The sequence below is a fragment of the Triturus cristatus genome, chromosome 8, assembly GCF_964204655.1.
Source record: "Triturus cristatus chromosome 8, aTriCri1.1, whole genome shotgun sequence".
Taxonomy (NCBI): Eukaryota; Metazoa; Chordata; class Amphibia; order Caudata; family Salamandridae; genus Triturus; species Triturus cristatus.
The window spans coordinates 83,211,184-83,234,972 of record NC_140591.1 but is presented as its reverse complement, the minus strand read 5'-3'; positions in this window follow the sequence as shown (position 1 = coordinate 83,234,972).

Sequence of the window (23,789 nt, the reverse complement as noted above, 5' to 3'; positions counted from 1 at the left end):
CCCCCTAGGTTCACTAGAACTGCATCTGGCCTTTCTTCGTGCGGTCTCACTTCCTGGATGGCGGGTAACAATTGTGTTGCACACTGGGCCGCCCAGGCATGTCACCAATGTGTTTCGCTACCAAATTCCCTTGTAGTCCTTGCACACCTCCTCCCACCATTGTGCTCTCGCGATGTAAGAATGGCCAAGGATCCAAACTCTGTGCCCGCCTCCGAAGGGCCCGGCTGTGAAAGAAACATAGTCTTAGCTGACGGAGGGTTGTATGTAGCCTTTAAAGGTCCCTGATGCCCAGCAACTTATCAGCTTGATGCGATTTTCACTTATCCCACTATCTGCCGCAATGGTTGCAGCCCCTATACGAAATTAATGTGAATAGAACTCCTTGGGTGGCAAGCCCGCCTTACTTATTGACATTCTCATCACTGCTGAGAATTGGAAACCATTTAGGTAATAAACATCCTGGTGCATGTAGAGGGGTGATCAGTTGCGGACCCTGAGTGTTATGAATTCGCGCATGAGACACACCAGGCAGCATGCACTGTCATCAAGGCAATCTAGCTGCAAGCTTTTTCCTCCTGATCCATCTTTTTTTTTTCCAACAAAATTTTATTGTTGACAGCCAAGACAAAAGCGATGCCGCAACGGGTATCCACCATATATATGCCGAGTGACTCCTGATCCATCTTAGACCGACGCAAGTATACTGTCATGTACTCTTCTACATGTGCACATCTTCTCCACACATGCAAGCTGTTCCGGGAGTGTATCTAGACTGGGCTACCTGCTCACTCACCCTGTAGGCCCAAAAGAAAGCTAGGGTGAACGCTGCCCTGAACAACACCACCTCATGCTTCTGTCCGCAAATGTTGTGGAGTGCCGCCAGCTCTTTATAAGAATTGAGAACTCAATGGGCGTCTATGATCTCTATGCCTGGGTTGCAACCACCTCCTCCCTCCATTGCTGTCATGCAGTTGAATGAATTTGCTAGGTCCACGCCCGTGGCCAGCTTTGCATAATGTGATATTGCGCTGAGGTGGACCTGTGCCCAAGCCCTATTTCTCTCCCCCTTGAAATGCCCAATGGATGAATTCAGCCACATTCCTAGCTGTCAGCTGTCACTGAACTGTGCCCATCTGCGCCTTTGACCTGTTGGAAGACTTCCCAGCTCTTACAATATTTTTGTGCCATCGTGGGTGCTAGTGCATTCTCCACCAAAATCTTTAGATCAGATCCAACAGGCCCCACATCTGATCGGGCGTCAAACAATGATTTGTGTATGGTGCTGGCTCCCTGAATCTCTGCCATTGTAAAACGGGACAACCCGTCAGCTGTGGAATTATCACAACCCAGCACATGCCTAGCTCTAATCGCTATATTGGCTCTTAGCTGGCAGCTGACCAAGTGGCTTAATATCCCCACCACCACTGGGTGTTTCGCATGTTTGTCCACCCTAGCGTGATTTGCTTGTTGGTGTAAATGCAACGATGATGGGGAAGAGCTTGAGCAATGTAATGTTCCTGTTGACCCTCACTTTGTGCCAAGACTCTGGCCATCAAGCTGCTGTCCAAGCAGTGCCCAGTATGGCCCCAAAGCCTTCGCTCCCAGTGGTGTCTGTGAATAGCTCTATTTGCTTGGCTGTCACCTATGGCTCGCAGCACATCAGTGTCCCATTAAGGCTATCTAAGAAAGTGGCCCACTGCCCTAGGTCATCCTTCACTCCCTGAGGGAGGTGCACCCTCTGATGCTCATTGACAACCCCTCGGTTAGCCATGCCAGGCCCAGTGCAAAAGGCCATCCTGCCAGGACCACCTGGTTGACAAAGTGAGTTTACTCAATCGCTGTTGAATCTCTCCCAGTGTAGCCTTATTCTTTGTGACTAGCATTTTAATTATTTTCTGCAGTGCCTCCACCTTACCCTTGGGAAGCCTACACACCCCTTCCACCATATCCAGCTCAGTCCCCCAAAAAGCTAACTGCATGGACTTGCCCTCTGTTTGCTCCTCTGTTAATGGCATCCCATCTCCCCTGCTGGATAATTTAAGCTGTGCAGCAGGTCTATGCATTTCGTGGTAAATGGCTTCCTGATTCATAAATAGTCATCCAAATAGTGTATTTGCCCTGCCTGAGGGTGGTGTGATCCTAGCTCCCACTCAAGGAAATTCCTACATGTTTCAAACGAAGTACAAGAGATGGTGCACCCCATGGGAAGGCACATGTTAAAGTAAGATGCAACCAAGCAGAGGGTGGCTGCCAGGATGTACCGGCAAGAGGCAAAAGGTGGATTTGATATCTATCTTTGCCAGCAACGCCCCTACGTCCTAATCAGGTCAACCACCCTGTCTAAGCGCTCCTGGTCTAACACATTGTTAATTGACTCGCCCCATGAGAATGACAAATGGTGGACAAATCAGTATTTTTCCTCTTCCTGCTTCGATACTATGCCCATCATGGAGGCCACAAAATTGTCAGAAGATGGTTCTGTGAACGGTCCAGCTACCCTCCCCAGGAGAAGCTCTTTCTCCACTTTCTGTCTAGCTACCTCTGGGTTCTCCATTACTGATTTCAGATTGCAGCTAAGACAGCTGACGAGGAGGGCTTGATAGGGAGTGTGAAATCCAACTGCAAAGCTCTTTGCTGGCAGCTGCCCACCTTAAGAATGGGGTACCTGTTCAGCAGTCGGAATAATAACTCAATCTTAATGTGCGTGGGGAGGGAAACCGTAGGGGCCATGGCTGGATCCTCATGTGGCCCTCCGCCCAACCTGTTTATTTTGTGTTGCCGTTGCTCTCCTCTGAGCCCTTGGCCTTTCTGCAATTGATTGCTGTGTGAGCCCCAACACAGTTGCCACAGGCATTCCTAAATTTGAAAGCCTGCCCCCATTGGACTGGCCCTTTTACTTCTGTTGTTATACAGTGAGTCCCTTTTAGTCTGTAAGCACTTTCTTTAAATAGTTTCTCCTACTGCAGGCATGACGTCCTACTGCAGGCATGAAGTGCTTTTCTGCAACATTCACTTTCCGAGCAGCCCGGGACAATGGCGACTGCTTCTTTGAATAGGTCTCGCATTTACAAGTTTAAGATATATATTATATCTATCTATCTATCTATCTATCTATCTATCTATCTATCTATCTATCTATCTATCTATCTATCTATCTATCTATCTATCTATCTATCTATATATATATATATATATATAGATATATATAGATATATATAATCTACTGGCGGTCGCCATTAGATAGTTATAGTTAGGACCGAGTTCCCATAGGAAATCTGAAAATTCTATTTTGAATAACTTTGGCGCCGGTTGACTTATCTTCGTGAAATTTTCAAAACTAATGGGGCGCTCCGCTCAGCTCCTACCCTGAAAGTCTTGGGGTGATTCGTCAAGCGGGGGCTGAGAAAAAAGGGGGGTCCCAAAACGCGTTTTCCCCATGCATTTTCCCATAGGACCTTTAGTCGAAGGTACAGCCCGTACGGCTGAAGAGAATTACTTGAAATTTGGCAAAGAGGTAGTCCTCAGGTCAGGCATGTGCCTTTTGCTTAAATGGTGTAAATCTGTTCAGTAGTTCCTGAGAAAATCAAAAGTAAAATCACATATATATCTGGGCGGAGCCTAACCACACATCTCATCGTGAGATCTGATTGGCTGTCAGCACTTCATCCAAGAAGTGTTGGCAGCCATCTTGGGACCAATATACGATAGCACCTCATTAAAAAGCATTGCAGTTAATAGAAGGTTTTAAGACTTTAGTTACATTATAAATCATTTGTTGATGGTACCATACTCATTTTAGGAATTGTGGTGTGTTCTAAGGTGATTTTACCATGTGAAAAAGCCTTCTGCTGTGATATCATGAATCATGTTTGAGAGAAAACTATTTTCTCATGCTTTTCCCACAGAGGTTTGGAAGGTGATCTATAAGCTAACTGAGAGCATATTGTCTGTAAATTCACATTATCTTTCTCAGTCATGTGAGAATGAAGTCTGACATTCTCAGTAAAACATGTACATCCAACAAGGGCAGAGACTGTCAGTTGATTCCTTTGTGTTCTACTGCAGCTTCCCAGCGTGTTCTAAAGAACAACTAGAGCGCTAACAGTCCTACTTATGACAAACGTATGGCACACCTGAAGCCATCTTGGTTGGAATAAAGTGGTAATTCTTAAAACATTTAATTTAAAAAGGAACAAAATAAGGGGGTTTATTTTGCCATAGAAAGTATGATTAGTGCTGCAGAAAGAAAAATTAGGGCACATTTTGAGTGACTTCTCAAATCCTCTTCTATTTCATTAAAAAATTCTGACATGCAGACTGAAACATGCACTTTCAATACCAGCAGCAGACTTCCCTGGTGAGCAGTAGCTTTACTACAGTGATCTAAAAGCAACTAGAGTGCTAACATTCTGAATTTATGGCAAATTTGTGACACATCTGAATGCCTTCTTGATGGAATCAAAGTAAAAAACTGAAAGTATTTCCTACTGAGGAGACTGTAGTAAATGAGGAAATTAGGAAACATCATAACAAATAAGTCTCCCAAAATGGCCACCAGAGACAAAAGAGCCCAAATGTAGCCCAAATATTACCCAGATGTAGCCCAAGTATAGCCCAATGACAGAATGTCCCAGAGTGTTCTAACGAACAACTAGAGCGCTAACAGTCTCACTTATGACAAAAGTATGGCACACCTGAAGCCATCTTGAATGGAATAAAGTGGTAACACTTAAAACATTTAATTTACAAAGGAACACAATGAGGGGATTCATTTTACCATAGAAATTATGATTAGTGCTGCAGAAAGAAAAATTAGGGCACATTTTGACTTCTCAAATCCTCTTCTATGTCATAAAAAAATTCTGACATGCAGACTGAAACATGCACTTTGAATACCAGCAGCAGACTTCCCTGGTGAGCAGTAGCTTTACTACAGTGATCTAATGAGCAACTAGAGTGCTAACATTCAGAATTTATGGCAAATGTGTGACACATCTGAATGCCTTCTTGATGGAACCAAGTAAAAAACTGAAAGTATTTCCGACTGAGGAGACTGCAGTAAATGAGGAAATTAGGAAACTTCATAACAAATAAATCTCCCAAGATGGCCACCAGAGACAAAAGAGCCCAAATGTAGCCCAAATATCACCCAGATGTAGCCCAAGTATAGCCCAATGACAGAATGTCCCAGATTGTTCTAACGAACAACTAGAGCGCTAACAGTCTTACTTATGACAAAAGTATAGCACACCTGAAGCCATCTTGAATGGAATAAAGTGGTAACACTTAAAACATTTAATTTACAAAGGAACAAAATGAGGGGGTTCATTTTGCCATAGAAATTATGATTAGTTCTGCAGAAAGAAAAATTACGGCACATTTTGACTTCTCAAATCCTCTTCTATTTCATAAACAAATTCTGACATGCAGACTGAAACATGCACTTTGAATACCAGCAGCAGACTTCCCTGGTGAGCAGTAGTTTTACTACAGTGATCTAATGAGCAACTAGAGTGCTAACATTCAGAATTTATGGCAAATGTGTGACACATCTGAATGCCTTCTTGATGGAACCAAAATAAAAAACTGAAAGTATTCCCACTGAGGAGACTGCAGTAAATGAGGAAATTAGGAAACTTCATAACAAATAAATATCCCAAGATGGCCACCAGAGACAAAAGAGCCCAAATGTAGCCCAAATATCACCCAGATGTAGCCCAAGTATAGCCCAATGACAGAATGTCCCAGAGTGTTCTAACGAACAACTAGAGCGCTAACAGTCTTACTTATGACAAAAGTATGGCACACCTGAAGCCATCTTGAATGGAATAAAGTGGTAACACTTAAAACATTTAATTTACAAAGGAACAAAATGAGGGGGTTCATTTTGCCATAGAAATTATGATTAGTTCTGCAGAAAGAAAAATTACGGCACATTTTGACTTCTAAAATCCTCTTCTATTTCATAAACAAATTCTGACATGCAGACTGAAACATGCACTTTGAATACCAGCAGCAGACTTCCCTGGTGAGCAGTAGTTTTACTACAGTGATCTAATGAGCAACTAGAGTGCTAACATTCAGAATTTATGGCAAATGTGTGACACATCTGAATGCCTTCTTGATGGAACCAAAATAAAAAACTGAAAGTATTCCCACTGAGGAGACTGCAGTAAATGAGGAAATAAGGAAACTTCATAACAAATAAATCTCCCAAGATGGCCACCAGAGACAAAAGAGCCCAAATGTAGCCCAAATATCACCCAGATGTAGCCCGAGTATAGCCTAATGACAGAATGTCCCAGAGTGTTCTTAAGAACAACTAGAGCGCTTACTGTCTTACTTATGACAAAAGTATGGCACACCTGAAGCCATCTTGATTGGAATAAACTGGTAACACTTAAAACATTTAATTTATAAAGGAACACAATGAGGGGGTTCATTTTGCCATAGAAATTATGATTAGTGCTGAAGAAAGAACAATTAGGGCACATTTTGAGTGACTTCTCAAATCCTCTTCTATTTCATTAAAAAATTCTGATATGCAGACTGAAACATGCACTTTTAATACCAGCAGCAGACTTCCATGGTTAGCAGTAGCTTTACTACAGTGATCTAATGAGCAACTAGAGTGCTAACATTCAGAATTTATGGCAAATGTGTGACATATCTGAATACCTTCTTGATGGAATCAAAGTAAAAAACTGAAAGCATTTCCTACTGAGGAGACTGCAGTAAATGAGGAAATTAGGAAACTTCGTAACAAATAAATCTCCCAAGATGGCCACCAGACACAAAAGAGCCTAAATGCAGCACAAATATCACCCAGATGTAGCCCACATGTAGCCCAATGACAGAAGTGTGCCAAACACTTATTTTTTGTGTATTTGCAGTTTTATATAGTGCAGACTTGTCAGGTATTGGAATGCTTTACATGAGCATTGGTTACATCACACAAGATCAAATTCATTTTGGTTGTAGACATGGGGAGATTAAGTGATTTGACCACAATCACAGAATGTTGAGCTGAAGCAGAAACTCCAACCTGGTTCCCCAGTTGCAAAGTCTGCAGCTCTGGAAGTAACACCACATCCTCTCGCCAAGGTGCAACATTTAATCGAGTGGTCTACTGGATAAAAAAACATAAAGATTACAAATAATTTAAAAGTTCTTTGTCGCTATTTGAAAACTCAGAAAATATGTCCTCATTTTAGTTTTTTAGAGCACTAACCATAATTTTGATGCAAATAAGACCCTCTCATATATGTAATTTCTATAGGAAATACTCTAGGTATTACAGTTTTGATTACATCAAGATGACGTCAGGCGTTCCACACTTTTGTAATAAATACAGAATGTTAGCAATCTAGTTGTTCATTGGGATACTGTTGAGAGGCAGAGGCCAGGGGCACGGACTCTGAAAATTGAAGGCAGGTAGGAGAGTGCAGAGGCAACAATTTGACCACACTGGGCGGGCAGGAAGGGCAGTGGCAGCACAACAGACTATGGAGGGCAGTGGAAAGGGGGGCAGGGGCAACAAACCAACAATACAGGACTGGCAAGAGAGGCTGTGGCAATATAATAGACCATTGTGGGCAGAAGGAAGAGGCAGTGGTAGTACAACCATACATGCCAACAGACCCGTTTCAGCCAGGAAACGTCCAATGTTTTTAAGCTCAAATGGGCTTTATTGGATCTGTCTCCTGTCTACAATCTCCTCTTTTTCAATGTAACTCAAAGGGGAAAATCAATACCCCAGGTTTTTTTTCAAAATCTCCCTCTTACCAAGTTCAAAATGTTCGCAAGTATGGTACATTGAATCATGGTAGGCAGGAGGAATTGGGGTAGGGACATGGACTCGGATAACAGAGGACAGGAGGGACATGGAGAGGTGCACCAAACTGACCCTACAGGGCAGGCATCAGGGTTTGCAGCAGCACAATACACCACACTGCGCATGTGGGACGGGAGTGCAGCACAACAATCCATAGAAAGCAATAGGGAGGGGACAGGACCATGCACATGGACAACAGAGAACAGATGGGAAAGAGGCAATGGTAGCTAGCTGACCATAATAGACAGACAGGAGAGAAAGCTGCAGCATAACAGACCATAAAGAGCAGGAGGGATGGATCAGGGGCATGCACATGGAAACAGAGGGCTGGGGGCAAGGTGGAAGGGCAGGAGCAGCAAGATGACCATGGAGGTCAGGCAGGATGGGCACTAGAAACAAGACACACCATGGAGAGCAACAATGAGACTATGGTGGCATACACACAGACCATGGAGGGAAGGTGAGAGGGGGTCAGGGGCAGCTAGCTGACCACACAGGGAAGGTGGGAGGGGCCATGGCAGCACAGAAGACCATGCATGGGAAACTGGAGGGTTAGTGGCAGCACAATGGCTATGATGGGCAAGAAGGAGGGTGCAGGGGCATGCACAAAGGACCATGGAGGATAGAAGGGAGGGTCAGGACCTGGGCACAGACAAGAGAGTTCAGGGGAAGGGGCCTCACAACAGACCGCGCGGGGCAGGCAGGAGGAGCAGTTGCAGCACAACAGATCAGGGAGGGTAGAAGGGTGTGGCAGTAAAATGGACCATGGAGGACAGGAGGAAGGGATAGGGGCATGGCATGTGGACAGGCAGGGTGGAGGTGGCAGGGACAGGTTACAGTCATCTGACAATGCTAGGCAGGTGGGAGGGGAGTGGCAGCTCAACAGAACACTCAGAGTAGATAGGAGTGGCAGGTCCATGGAACATAGTGGGCAAAATGGATGGAGCAGGGGCATGCACAAAGACATCGGAGGGCAGGGGAAAGGAGAATAGGGGCAGCAAGCTAAGCACAGAGGCTAAGCAGGAGGTCAATGATGGGCCATAGAATTGGGCAATGGAGGGCAGGAGGAGTGGACTGGTACATCATGCTAAATGGAGGGCAGTGGCAGCACATCAGACCATGCATGGCAGGAGGGAGGAGGCTAGTCCATGGATTCAGACAACAGAGGATAGGGAGGAGGTGGATGGGGCAGCAAGCTAACTGTTCAGAGAAGGTGGGTATTAGGAACTTTATTGTTTTTAAAATGTGTGTCTGTGCGAACTACTTAAAATATGAACAAGTATGCAGCATAATCTCACTTTTATTCAGGAAGAAGAGGACGTTTGTGACTGTGACTCCGGGCTCACTTGGCAGAAACACCCCCTGACCCTCCACCCCCATCGCAAAATGTAATGCCTGTGAAAAGGGTAGGTGGACGCAGTGTTATATAGAACATAGTCCTGAGAGCACGATTGAAAATGAAAACTAGATGTAGTATATGGTATAAACTATGCACCAAAAAGTGTGATATAAGATGAACCGGGGCGTGAAATATAATATGCAATACATTGTGCGCAATGACAGATTCATTGGAGAGCGCGAGATAGCACAGGCACTAGCGCGTGCTATGCGATATGCGCCTTGGAGTGTAATATGCACAGGGCAGTGTTGTGTAACATAACTAGTCTCTAAAGTCGTAATATAAAATATGTGCTGGGGAGTGTAACGTTGCATATGCACTGTGACAAAGATATGGATCCCAGATTGTAATATGTATGGCATAGCGCTGTGCGTTATAACATACACATCGAGGAAGGCACGTTAGATGGGGCAATATAACCCGTGCGAAGGCAAGTGTGGCATGACATATTTACGTGGTGGTGTTACTGTGCACATGGGCTAGAGAGTGTCATAGCATACGCACTAGCTGGTGGAATACCACACAGAGGTGTGAGGCAATCGGCAGGCACTGGTGGGGGTAACACAGCATTGGGCTCAGCCAGGAGCACGCTGTGACTCTCAAGTGAGGTTCCTCTCCTTTCCAGAGAGTAAAATAAAAAGGATTACACATCCGGCGGTGGATGTGTTTTTTATTAACCGTGAGGGGGGTTTCTTGCATAGTTTGGTCGAATTTTTGTCGAATCCCCTTTGAATGGCTTGGTGTGCGTGTATATTAAATGTGCCCGTCAATAGCTACCCATGTTTGTATAAATAAACGACAAGGGTGTCTACTTGGAGAGTACCCACCGGCGGGGGCGCAGGGATTAGGCACGGTAGGGCGTCAGACACGTCAGAGCTTCACTAGCGGTGTAAATACATTCCATGTGGATTCATTCTATGCATAGTCGCCTTTTAATGAATATCACGCAAATCGTCATGGTGATAGGTACATACGGTTTGTCCAGCATGTCCTAGGTGTTTCTATAAATATATATATTTTTAAAATAATAAAAAACAAAGGCCGGCCCCGGGGGTTGGGGTCCCCGGAGCCATAAGTGGCCTGAGGAGGGGGCAACGCAGCCCCCTCCTAAAGAATTTAAATTTAAAAAAGGCCATGACCCGGGGGTTGGGGTCCCCGGGGCCGATTATGGCCTTGGGAGGGCCAAATTAATTTTTTTCAACAAAAAAAATTAGGGTGCAGGCCCTGGGGGATGGGGTCCCCAGGCCCAGTAAATTAGAAAAAAAAGGGGGGCCACACAGCCATCCTTCTTAAAAAAAATAAATAAATAAAAGACCGGCATCGCGCTGGAGGCCACGCCCCCTCCTTGCAGCACTCTGCAAACGTGCCCCCTGGCCAGTTGTAAGTTGGGGAATTAATTCCCCTTCAATACTGAGGGTCCCTACGGGCCAACTAGCCCAACAGGTATCTCCAGTGTGCGCCAGGGAGCTGCGTTGCAGACAGGTGTTCTGAGGCCACGCCCCTTTTTACACCTCTATGCAAAGCAGCTCTGTGGCGCTTACTGGAGGTACCTAGTGGGCTAGTTTGACCCTAGGGACCCTTAGGATTCAAGGGGACTTAATCTCTCAACTTAGAACGGCCACAGGGCGCGTTTACACAGTGGTGAAGGGAGGGGACGGGGCCTGAGGTGACGTGTACAAACACGCCCTTTGGCGCGTTTTAAGTTGGGGAAATAATTCCCTTTCAATCCTGAGGGACCCTGGGGGCCAACTAGCCCACCAGGTGCTTCCAGTAAGGGCCACTGCTCTGCGTTGCAGAGAGGTGGTGCAGGCCGTGCCCCTTTTTACACCTCTCTGCAATGGCGCTTACTGGACGTACCTAGTGGGCTATTTTGCCCCTACGGATCCTCAGGATTCAAGGGGACTTAATCTCCCAACTTAAAAAATGGCCACAGGGCATGTTTACACAGTGGGGAAGGAAGGGGACGGGGCCTGAGGTGACGTGTGCAAACACGCCCTATGGCGCGTTTTAAGTTGGGGAAATAATTCCCTTTCAATCCTGAGGGCCCCTGGGGGCTAACTAGCCCACCAGGTGCTTCCAGTAAGCGCCACTGAGCTGCGTTGCAGAGAGGTGGTCCAGGCCTTGCCACTTTTTACACCTCTCTGCAACGCAGCTCTGTGGCGCATACTGGAGGTACCTAGTGGGCTAGTTGGACCCTAGGGACCCTCAGGATTCAAATTAACTTAATCTCCCAACTAAAAACGGCCACAGGGCGTGTTTACACAGTGGTGAAGGGAGGGGACGGGGCCTGAGTTAACGTGTGCAAACAAGCCCTGTGGCGCGTTTTAAGTTGGGGAAATAATTCCCCTTCAATCCTGAGGGCCCCTGGGGGCTAACTAGCCCACCAGGTGCTTCCAGTAAGCGCCACTGAGCTGCGTTGCAGAGAGATGGTCCAGGCCGTGCCACTTTTTACACCTCTCTGCAACGCAGCTCTGTGGCGCATACTGGAGGTACCTAGTGGGCTAGTTGGACCCTTGGGACCCTCAGGATTCAAATGAACTTAATCTCCCAACTAAAAATGGCCACAGGGCGTGTTTACACAGTGGTGAAGGTTGGGGACGGGGCCTGAGTTAACGTGTGCAAACAAGCCCTGTGGCGCGTTTTAAGTTGGGGAAATAATTCCCCTTCAGCCATGAGGGACCCTGGGGGCCAACTAGCCCACCAGGTGCTTCCAGTAAGCACCACTCCGCTGCGTTGCAGAGAGGTGGTCTAGGCCGTGCCCCTTTTTACATCTCTCTGCAACGCAGCTCTGTGGCGCTTACTGGAGGTACCTAGTGGTCTAGTTGGACCCTAGGGACCCTCAGGATTCAAGGGAACTTAATCTCCCAATTTAAAACGGCCACAGGGCGTGTTTACACAGTGGGGCAGTGAAGGGACGGGGCCTGAGGTGACGTGTGCAAACACGCCCTGTGGCGCGTTTTAAGAGGTAGTTTTAATCCCCTGCCCTATTATATACTAGGGGCTTACAGAGGAGGTCATGCTGATCACAGGGGGACCCTAACGCATAGTGTTCCCTAGTGTATGTAGGTGTTTTCACTGTATTCTGAGTGTCTTTTAACATAGCACTGGCTCTAGGACTGGTTACTCAGACTCAGTTACCACCAGTATCCGTCTGAAAAAGTTGAGGGTACAGGATGATTTTACAACAAGGCTTCTTTCAGCTCTTCTGTTTGTTCTTTCTGCACGTTATCCTTCTTCCTGCACTTTTCTTCGTCTTTGAGGACTTCTGTTGCTTCTTTCTGCATTTCTTTTTTTTCTTTCTGTGCGTTTTTTCTTCTTTCTTCACATGTCCTATCTCTGTAGGCATAGTTAGAAATTAGCATTTAAAAAACCTTTGAAATTCACTGAAAAAACCATAGGTTTCAGGCACGTTATAGTTAGGAATTAGCATTTAAAAAACCTTAGAAATTCACTGAAAAAACCATCGGTTTCAGGGGCGTTATAGTTAGCTGGACTTTTCACTCGTACAAAACCATTGAAATTCCCCCGTTATAGTTAGTTCAGCTAACTATAACTCGCGCGCCCGCAATGCACTGCTGATGATGTCACATATTACATCACTCATGACATGGTTAGTGACATCACTCATGACATCACTGATGACATCTCAAATGACATCACTAATGACATCACTGATGACATCATCCTTGTGATAGAGTGGCAGACCTCCTCTTCCCCATATATAACCTTTGATACACACATTCAAAAATAGAAACTCCAATGTTCAAAACAATGGACATACCAATACCAGTTACAACAACCTATTCAGTAATTCTAAGATCCACATACACATCCACTCATTCACCAACAGTCCTATACAGTCACTCATACATGTACTCACTCATCATATGTACTCACACACCTATACATCCTGTTACACAACGCCACTCATCCATAGAGTTACTCACACACATAGTCACTCATGCTAATAAAGAATCAAACATCCATTTAATTGCATATACAGTTATACACACACCACCACACTTACTTCTACAGAAACTTACACATACTTAGTCTTTTAAACAATCACTTATAGAAACACATACTTATTCATACAGGAACTCTTTCAATCTCTCACTCTCACATATACTCACTTATATACACCAATAGTCACATATACTAGTTTAAAACATATGTAGTTACTCATAAAGACACTATTGAGACAGTCTATCACTCACTAACACACCCATGCACACACTCATCCACCCATACAGTCCTGCACACATGCTGTCTTAAACACATACAGTGAGTCACTCATACATGCACCTATGCACTACGTAATACCCCCTACTGAACCATACAGACACTCATATTGATACTCAAAAAACCAACTAATAACCTATATAGACACTCATGTAGCTACTCACCAACCCATGCAGCCACTTATACACAAAGTGAGAGACTGATACAGATATTTACACATTTAAACATTACTCACTAAGCCATGTATTCACTAAGATACACTTAATCAGTCAGTTATACAATCAATTTTTCAAAAACAAATCATCCATTTAGACACTTATATACCCATTTATTCTTCCATCGACATTGAGATATACATATATAAAACATATGTAATTTTCAGAAAAACACACATTCACTGGATGATGTCATCAGTGATGTCATTTGAGATGTCATCAGTGATGTCATGAGTGATGTCACTGACCATGTCATGAGTGATGTAATATGTGACGTCATCAGCAGTGCATTGCGGGCGCGCGAGTTATAGTTAGCTGAACTAACTATATAAAGCTATATAAAACAAGCATTTGCAATGCAATTGGTGTTGTAAATGACAATTTTACCCATGTGTTTTGATTTGGAGTTGATGTATGTGGTGTGGAGTGAAATTATGTGGGTTGTATTGGAATTGTTATATGTGAAAATGTGCTGGGAGGAATTGTGTGGTGTGGAGTAGATGTGTGTTCTTGGTTGGTTATAAAATGGATGTGAATGGATCACAACACTCCTGCAGGGCAAGGCTGACGCCATTCATCTACTGCCACTAAGAAACAGCAGTCAGGGATGATGGAAGTGGGTACGACAGAAACAAGTACATTTTCTGCAGCAATATGATGAATTCTTACTGCCATAAACATTTTTCCATAAACATGGCAAAATTGTGCTGAAAACACGACACTGTGATAAACGTTTTTTTTTTTTTTGTTGTTTTTTTTATTTATAAAGTTTTCACAGTAACAGAAAAAACACACAAACAGCGCCTGATGGCTCTGGGTATCATAGTGCAGAACACATAGCATGAAGTTGGTACAGTATCAACAATGTCAAGTACATCATAGCAATAGACGGCAGAGGAAGAAAGCACATATCACATCCAGCAGTCACCCAGGAAGCACTATTCAGCAGTGGAATGAGCCAATAGATAAGCAGTGAAAGGTCCCCAAATGTCTCGCGGCCTCGAAGCTTGCGGCAGCTCCTCCCAATAGCATAGAAGTTGGTCCCGACAATATGCTATATCTTTGAGCCACTGTGCTACCTGCGGCGCCGGCCTACCATCCCAATGAATCGAGACCCTACGTTTAGCCAAGAGTAGCGCCAAGGCTGCTAGCTTACGATTGCTAGCTTTGAGCTTTAACACATTCCCCAGAAGACAGAGGGTCATAGTACATACAAGAGGCTCACCCACCATTTCCGCCACCGCCCCCGTAACTTTACCCCAGAAATCAGATACCTTTGGACAGGTCCAGGACAAGTGGCAAAAGTCAGCCGTGTCTGCACCACAGCGTCTACAACAAGGCGAATCCCGGAGTCCATATTTATGAAGTTGCACTGGTGTATAATACATCTGATGAATGTATTTATAGTGGATCAGCCGTAGGTTACCATTGGCTGTAAGTTGTCCTGTAAGCCTACAACAATCTACCCATTCATCTTCAGTGAGCTTCTGTGGCAGGATTTCATTCCACCTATTCATGGGGCCCAGAGTAACAGCAGCCTCATCTGTTTGCGAGGCGTTGTACAGTCGAGTGACCAGTTTAGTTCGAAGTTGCGAGGTATACAGCAATTGCAAAGCCGTCAGAGCTGGAGGCTCCTCAGGGAAGCACGTGTGCAGGGCCACAAGCGCGGCTCTTAGTCTGCAGTATACAAACGTTGCCATAGCGGGCCTGTCCTCACCCCCCACAAATGCATTAAGATCAATAAACTGGCCATTAGGATATATATCCCCCATGGTGCGCGCTCCCACCTTCTGCAAAACTTTCAAGGAGCCCGCTTTGGTTGTCACCGAGATTTTCCCGTGATGCAGAAGGGGCATCGCCGGAGCATATAGCGGCAGCCTCCGGGTACGTTTCCCGAGTTCTCTCCAAGCATGCGCTGTACATTGCACTGTGTCAACTTCATCGTTTTCAAATACCGTAGTGTCGTTGACAATCATTGCTTGCAGTGGTAACGGGTTCACCGCCCCCGCCTCAACAGCGACATGGGGGGTGTACGGTGGTGCATTTAGCCAATAAAAGGCATACTGCGCTTGGGCGCATAGGTAATATAGGTGCATATCCGGCACCTTAAATCCTCCCGACTCATAGGGCAGTGTCAGAACGTCCCATTTAACGCGCGGCTTTTTTCCCCCCCAAACTAGCGTAATCAATAAGCCACGGAGCGTCTGGAAGAAATGCGATCTTAATATGATGGGAACGGTGCCAAACAGGTATAAGAATCTGGGGAGAACCACCATCTTAAGGAGAGCCACCCTGTCAGCAAATGACAACGGTAGGCGTATCCATCTGGTGACCTGTTCCTCAAGTCGGACGACCGCGGTGCCATAGTTTGCACTAATAATCTTCTGCGGATCCCTGTGTATCCACACCCCTAAATATTTAACTGGTTCCTCCCTCCATTCCAATGGGAACCCCAGTTCGAATTGAGTCGTGCACTCTGTCAGAGAGACCACCACCGATTTATTCCAGTTTATCCCCAAACCAGAGTACCATTCAAATCGTACATATTCCCTAATGAGTTGTTCCAAATACAGCACTGGCTCACGCACATACAAAACCATATCGTCTGCATACATGGATACAGCCAATGGCCTCTGTTGAAAGCGTAGCGCCGCCCTCGCATGGCGTTGCTGCAGTATGCAGGCCAGCGGCTCCAACACCACCGCAAAAAGCAGTGGCGATAGGGGGCAACCCTGCCGCGTCCCACGCTGAATCGGGAACGTATCAGAGGTCCTGCCATTCACCCGCACTCGCGCCACCGGTTCTGTGTACAACAGCTTGACCCAGTTGGTAAAAATAAAAGGCACCCCCATACGATGTAATACTGCCAGCATGTAGCGCCAAGATATAGAATCGAACGCCTTCGCAGCGTCCAGCAGGACCGCCACCGCAGGTAGAGTAGGCTCCAGGAGATGTAGGACCGCAAACAGGGTCCGTAAGTTGTGAGCTGTGGAGCGGGCAGGGACGAAACCGGATTGGTCTGGGAGCACCATAACAGGTAATAGTAATTGCAACCTGTTCGCCAGGATTTTCGCTAATATTTTCACATCCGTATTCATGAGGGATAACGGTCGGTATGATTCACATTGATCGGACTCCTTTCCTGGCTTCAATAACGTTACAATCAGAGCCTCTCGGAGCGTAGCCGGCAGTTTTTGCTGTTCATACGCATCTTCGAACATCGTATGAAGCCGTGGCACCAGCAAATCAATATATTCCTTATAGAACTCCGCTGGGAGCCCATCGGTGCCCGTAGCCCTACCATTGGGCAATGCCTTAATCGCATCTCGTATTTCGCCCGGCGTGAGCGGGTGCATTAAGAAATTCTGCTGTCTTTTGGAAAGCCAGACCAGCGCAATGTCCTCCAGATACTGCGCTATGTCATCCTCATCCGCTGTTTGTCTATGCTCATACATAGCTGTATAGTAGCGGACGAAGGTGGCAAGGACACCCGCGCTATCGCAATGTCTATTAGCCCCCTCCACTACAGATTGCACAACAGTAGCTTTCGCCCCAGGCACTTTCAGTTTATCTGCTAGGGCCTTACCTGGTCTCCCACCCTCCCCATAATACCTGGCTGTCCAGCGCCGGGACATATGCTTAACCTCCGAACTCGCCAGATCATTATACTCAGTTACCTTGGTTCTAATTGACGCCAGGGTAGTTACATCCGCCGTGCTTTCATATTGACGTTCAAGATCTATAAGTTCATGCTCCAATCGTTTCATAGACCTCCTAAGTGTCTTCAGCACCCCTGCCTGCAACCCTATGCATACACCCCGTATCGTCACTTTAAATGCTTCCCACAAAGTGCCCACACTGTCCACTGAACCGTCGTTCTCGTCAAAGTAATTAGCAATGGCATCCCGTACCCCCTCTCGGAACACCAGGTCCTGCAAGGCAGAAGCCTGCAGTCGCCATTGAAACTGCGGTGGCGTGTACGTGGGTATGATCATCTGGAACAGCGAAGGGGAGTGGTCAGACAGCGTACCCGGCAGATGACACACCTTAGTGATGAGCGAGTTTACCTCAGCGGTAGTCAGCCAATAGTCTAGCCGAGACCAAGAGTGATGCGCATAAGAGTGACACGTGCCCTCCCGCACCCCCGGGTGTCTCAATCTCCAGATATCTATAAGAGCCAATTCTTGCATACCATCCTTTACAGCTTGCGCTGCCTTTTTGATCGTGGGATCCACACTGGACTGACGATCCATGGACAGGTCTAGAACCACATTCAAATCCCCCCCACATATTATTGGAGCCGGCTGCAGCCGATAGACCTTGTTCCACACTTCGTCATAAAAATTAGGATCGTTGATATTGGGACCGTAGATGTTAATGAGAGTCATCATCATACCACATAACTTCCCTTGCACAATAATATATCTGCCATTATCGTCAATATCCACGTGCACCAGCGCAAAGGGTAGACCCTTTTTTATCAAAATCATGACACCCCTCGCATAGGAGGAGTATGACGACGACCATGTCACCTCGGCCCATCTAGTGGCCACTACACTGTGATAAATGTTACCTCAGGAATCCATCATGTGTGCAAATTACTAATTACAAAACTCTAAGATGTTTTCTGAGTGCATTTTATAGTAAATCCAACATTGGAATCAGTGTGGGTTTATCATGTTTCAGTAAAGCCATCATCGATCCGTGGAATTCGTGTTGACAACCTCCCAGCCCATGTACCCAAAATGGCTTCACTGCACTTACAATGTCTGTGAATGGCATAGACACTGCAGGGGCATATTGCTTATGCAGCTATGCCCTCAACTGTGATATGGTGCAGACTGCGTTAGGGACGTAAGGTCTGGTAGAGGGGTGACTTATCCCTACCACAGACAGTGTTGGTGGGTCACGGCACACAGGGATGTGTGCCATGACGACTGTTCTGTTTGATCCGCACCAAAACACGCAGCCTGCAATGGCAGTGTGTGGGTGTTAAGGTGAGGGTTGTCTGTGGGTGGCATAATACATGCTGCAGCCTTCAGAGGCCCTCTCTGGTCATAAGGCCCTTGGTACCAGGGGTACCTTTTACAAGGACCTTACATGTCGCCCAGAGGTGTGCCAATTGTCGAAAAGAAAGGTACAGTTTTGGGAAAGAACACCAGTGTTGGCGCCTGCTTAGCAGGGTTCCAGCACACATTCAAGTTAGCATCAGGTATCTGGAAAAAGGTTGGGGGTAATCATGTAAAAAGGGGCACTTTCCTACATGTATGGTGCATGACTGAAATGCACAGTGCACCATTCATATAAATATTAAAAGAGTGGTTCCAGGGAGTGAAATTTTCAGTCTTGACGAAAGTCACAGGGAAAGGTGGTTGCAACATGTTGATCAGCTTTTAGGAGGAAGTTAGGGCTATATGCCCACCCAGAACTTCCCACTTCTTTCTCTTTTTTTGTCATACAGACTAGAGCAATTAATCAAATCACATGAGCTATCTGCCAGGTATTTTTAATGCTTATAACCGCCCTACTCCTATTTATTTTACATAGCATTTGATATCATTCAGTGCTCCAGCGCAACCCACTGGTTGCAGCATGCGCTGGGAATGAAAGAAATCCATTGATGAAACTTGCCACCCAGGTGTAACCCTGGCTGGTAAGGGATTCGCAAATAAAAATAAGCATGTTTTGCCTATTTGTATATAGAAGCCTACATAGTCCATATAGCAGAGTTGGGCTTTCTAATTAGTGTATAACGTGTACCATCTACTCATCCTGGAACATTGGGAAAGTTAGCTATCTGATAAAAACCTTTCTTGATGGTATGCAATTCCTGCATATTTCTAGGGAAATATGTAGCTCTTAATGTGCATTAGCACAGCATCTAGAAATGCATGGAAAATCCATGACAGCACACTCTGTAACACATCACCAGCTGCTGCAATCACACCTTAAAAGTTACCTGATGCTAATTGATGCAGACTGTATAACACCTGCACATGGGTGGGGACGGACTTACTGCGAAATGTGTGTCTCCCAAGCTGAGGCTTTAAATCAACATTTAGATCAAGGAATACTGCACTACTTAGCCTTTACTTGGTGTATATCTGTTCCTCTGTTTGTTGGGAAAGTGTGACCCTCAGTCTGCAGATTCTGTCATGTCTTTCCACCTTTCCTGTTAACCAGTCACAATCCTCATTATCCTTGCCATGACATATAGGGCAGCCATTGTGGAAACATCAGATGCATTCTAGGGCTGTTCATATAGTTTTTACATGATTACCACCAGGGTCGATATGGTGGCAGATTGCACGTGCAAAATTATTTTTTTGAGACTGTTTGTGACTGTAATGAATATATGAATAGCAATTCACAAATAATGATTTCTAATTTGCGAATCGCTATTTGAGGTTGCAAATATTAAGATCCAGTAATCATTTGCAACTCTAAATGTAGGGCTGCAAATGCATTTGTTACATTCCGATTTCATTATTTTGTAACTGGCATTCAGTTTGCGATTGATTAACAAATCGCAGTGGTTTTGTACGCATGGCCATCTGATGTTTTAAGATTAAGGGCAGACTTTGATGAGTTTACAATGGGGAATTTTGATTTGGAGTTCATAGAGGGTTACAATGGGGAAGTGCTTCTATTTTTGAGTAGGGAAGCTGCAAGGTATGTCTGCAAAACTCATGCAGGATAGGAAGAGTTAGTTGCAGAGTATGGGGTGGACTTGAATAAAATTCAGAAATTGAAGAATGATTTACGAATGTTCATGAATTAGGCCACTGTAAAGAGTATGAGAATATCGAGTTTGAAATTGCATGTTAGGAAGCAAATGGGATATATCACAAAATGGAGTGACATCTCAAAACACAAAGACTCACAAACACAAAAAGGATAATCAACACAAAAACAGCCACAAAAACAATACCGGTGGGCCAGAAGGGGAGACAAGTCTGAGCAATCCAGTGGTTAAAGCTTGGTGTAGTTCTAGAGGTAGACCAGAGTGTAGATGGAGAGGTGAATGGCCATCTGTTATCATCATAGTGATCAGTACTGGAGCTACCCACTCTACTAGAGGTACCTAACCTATCCGTTTCAGGAAAAAAAAGCCCAGGTTGTAGTTATTGCCAACAAACAGAGCAGAAACCAAGTTAAAGCTAAAACCCCTGTGAAAAAAGAGCCTCTCACAGAGGAGCATGAGTTTTTAATATGTGATTTGAGTCAAGTCAGTCTACTGGGCAATCATTTACTCTGCAAAATGAACTGTGTGATCTATTGCACACTGCTGTTGATATTCAGACACAAAATGAAACAAGCATTTGCAATGCAATAGGTCTCGCATTTACGAGAGTTGGAGCTATTGGCATTGTAAACGACAATGCCTTTTATCTATGTGCTGTTTCTAAAACAGATAAATAAAAGGCATTGTCATTTACAATGCCAATAGCTTAAACACTCGCAAATGGGAGACCTACTGTATTGTAAATACCAGCGTCCGTGCTATAACATTTTTAAAAAAGTGTTAGGAGAGGGCGTGTCTTGCCTGCAACAGCAGGCAGGACTAAGCTATTTGAGAAAAGCTGTAATTAAAGGCTACCGAGTAACAAAACACGTAACAGGGGGTGTCGCCATGGGAGGTTACAAAATGAGACAAGGCGGTACTAAGGAGGGACTAGTAAGCCTACTGACCAATGAACAGCCACAGTTTACAGTGGACAATGACACAAACCAATGAAAAATATAGGTGGAGAGTGGACTGAGCTTCAAGTCCCTACCTGAATGCAGCATGCTTCGCAGTGCAGCGCATGCGCTGCCCAGGCTGAAATAAAAAGGTCAGAAGATTGACAGAGAGCTTTACGAGTAGGAAACAGCAAAAAACCTTAAGACAGAGTCTCGTGCCAGAATGCACACCGAAAGTTGGATGTGGGGCATGCATGTGAGAAAACTCAATGACGGTGTGACGAGAGTAGTTTCTGAAGACTGATAGTGTAAAATGATTGACCATCACCATGAGTAAAGATATGGTGTTACTTTATATTACAAACATAATATCTTGAGCAGAGACGTACTTTACTGTACAGACAAATTCAATAACAGCCTCAGGTCAGCAACAGAAAAGTTGTCTATATACATGACTGAAGACAGAAGTTATTACCCAGGAGAACATAACAGCTGTATTAAATTTCTTCTTTGAAACATAATAGGTTGTAACAGCTATGCTACCCAACACGCAATTACAGAGAAGCGAACTGATAGGTCTAGGCCAGTCAGTGGGGCTGTCGGCATAGATCCCGTTGTGGGATCTGTTTAGTTGATGGGGTACTACCTTAGAATTTCCACTGGACTGAGGAAATTCAAAATATGGCTAGTCTTTGCTTGTAACGCCACCACGACGTTGCCCTCACTCAGGCCCCTTGAACATTCATAGCGTTTCTTTCACGTTCTATACTGTTGCACATATTACACGACCTTTCCTGTTTTCCCCGAGTAAGTCCATTCTGAGACCCGGCTCGAAGCAACTAATCCCCCAGATAACCATCTATTGACCCTTGGTGACCGTTCTCGGCCTCTCCAGTTGTGTTACGAATCACCATCTTCAACACGCAAACACGTCCTGTCGTAAATTAATTCAACCTAGGAATGGCTATGCCACCTGACCTATAGGGTCGGGTAGAGAACACGACCTTAGGGAAGGAATTTCTATTGCCCATTATCCTGTATCTTGTACAAAGAATGTTTTCTTGTGGATGATTTGTATTTTTATTGCACCTTGTGGGGGTTGTTGCTTTAGGGGATTCAAGCGCTACAAAAGACTGTGAGCCACAGATTGAAGTGGCAGTCTCCTGAGAACCGACATATGATGTACTTCTAGGACAACTGTACCTAGCTGCAGCTAATAAATTGAAGTTCCTACGCAAGCAGAGTGTTCCGTGTCTGTAATTTGGAAGGCGAACTCAGAAGATTTCAGACGTACCCTGCGCCGCTGGGCTTTAAAAGCCCGGTTCTTCAGGACACTGGAATCTGTGATGCAATTTTTATAATAAATTGTCATCTTTAATGCGGTATGGGCTCTCTCTGTTTCCTGCATCATATTGTTTACGAACACCTTTTACTGCTATGCACTCCTCAGTCTAATTTATGACTTGTAACCTTCACAAGATTGTTTAATAAAAAACATTCACTACCAGAAAAAATTAAAAGACTGGCCAACCATTTTTTCCAATTGTAAAAACACGATTTAATACCATTATCACGTAACTTATTTTCTATTATAAAACTAAATATGTTGCCAAGAATAGAAATGTGACTGAATGGGGCTCTGTAATTACAATCTTTCATGTAAAAACAAATGCCCCTTTGTTACAGAAATTGCATGAGTTTAATATGTACTGTTTAACAGTGCAGGCATACCCCTTCTGAGCATTAACATCGAAGCACCTCAGAGGTATTATCATGAAGAATGCGAACTGTGTAGGAGTGCTGTACAGAATGGAACCTATGTGAAGGGGCCGTCAAGCTCGCAACCTGTGAATGACTGCCATGCAGATACAGCCTTTGTAGAACGCAGAAAGTGGCCCATGTATTGGTGCCATGCAAAATGCGACATATGTGTGAATGCCATGCAGAATGTCACATGTACTGGTGGCACGAGGAAGTTCCATGTGCAGTCTGACATGCCAGTAAGTAGTCAATGCAGCAGCAGGGTGCAAATCGAGATAATAGCACATATGCACAATCCAGGCATCCGACCAAGTACAGAGTGCTGTGTTTTTAACAATACTCAGCTCAGTCCCCTCCTCCTGTCTCCAGGAGCCTGGTGGAGAGGCCGCGAGGGCTGTGCCTGCCCACTGCAGAGTTCGTGGAAACGCCAAAGTTGTGTTTCCATAAACACTGCTAAATTCACTTATTACAACTGAAATCTTTCAAATTAGCAGTGACTCTGTGGGTTTACAGGTGGCAGGGCTGTGCCACATGGCCCCTGAAGAGGAGCCACCCGTGATGTTAGTAAAGGTGCACTGCTCCTGCCGACCCTCTACCCTCTGTCTGTGCCTAATGTCGGGGAAGCTTGCACTAACTGCTGCTGCCCATGCTGTGC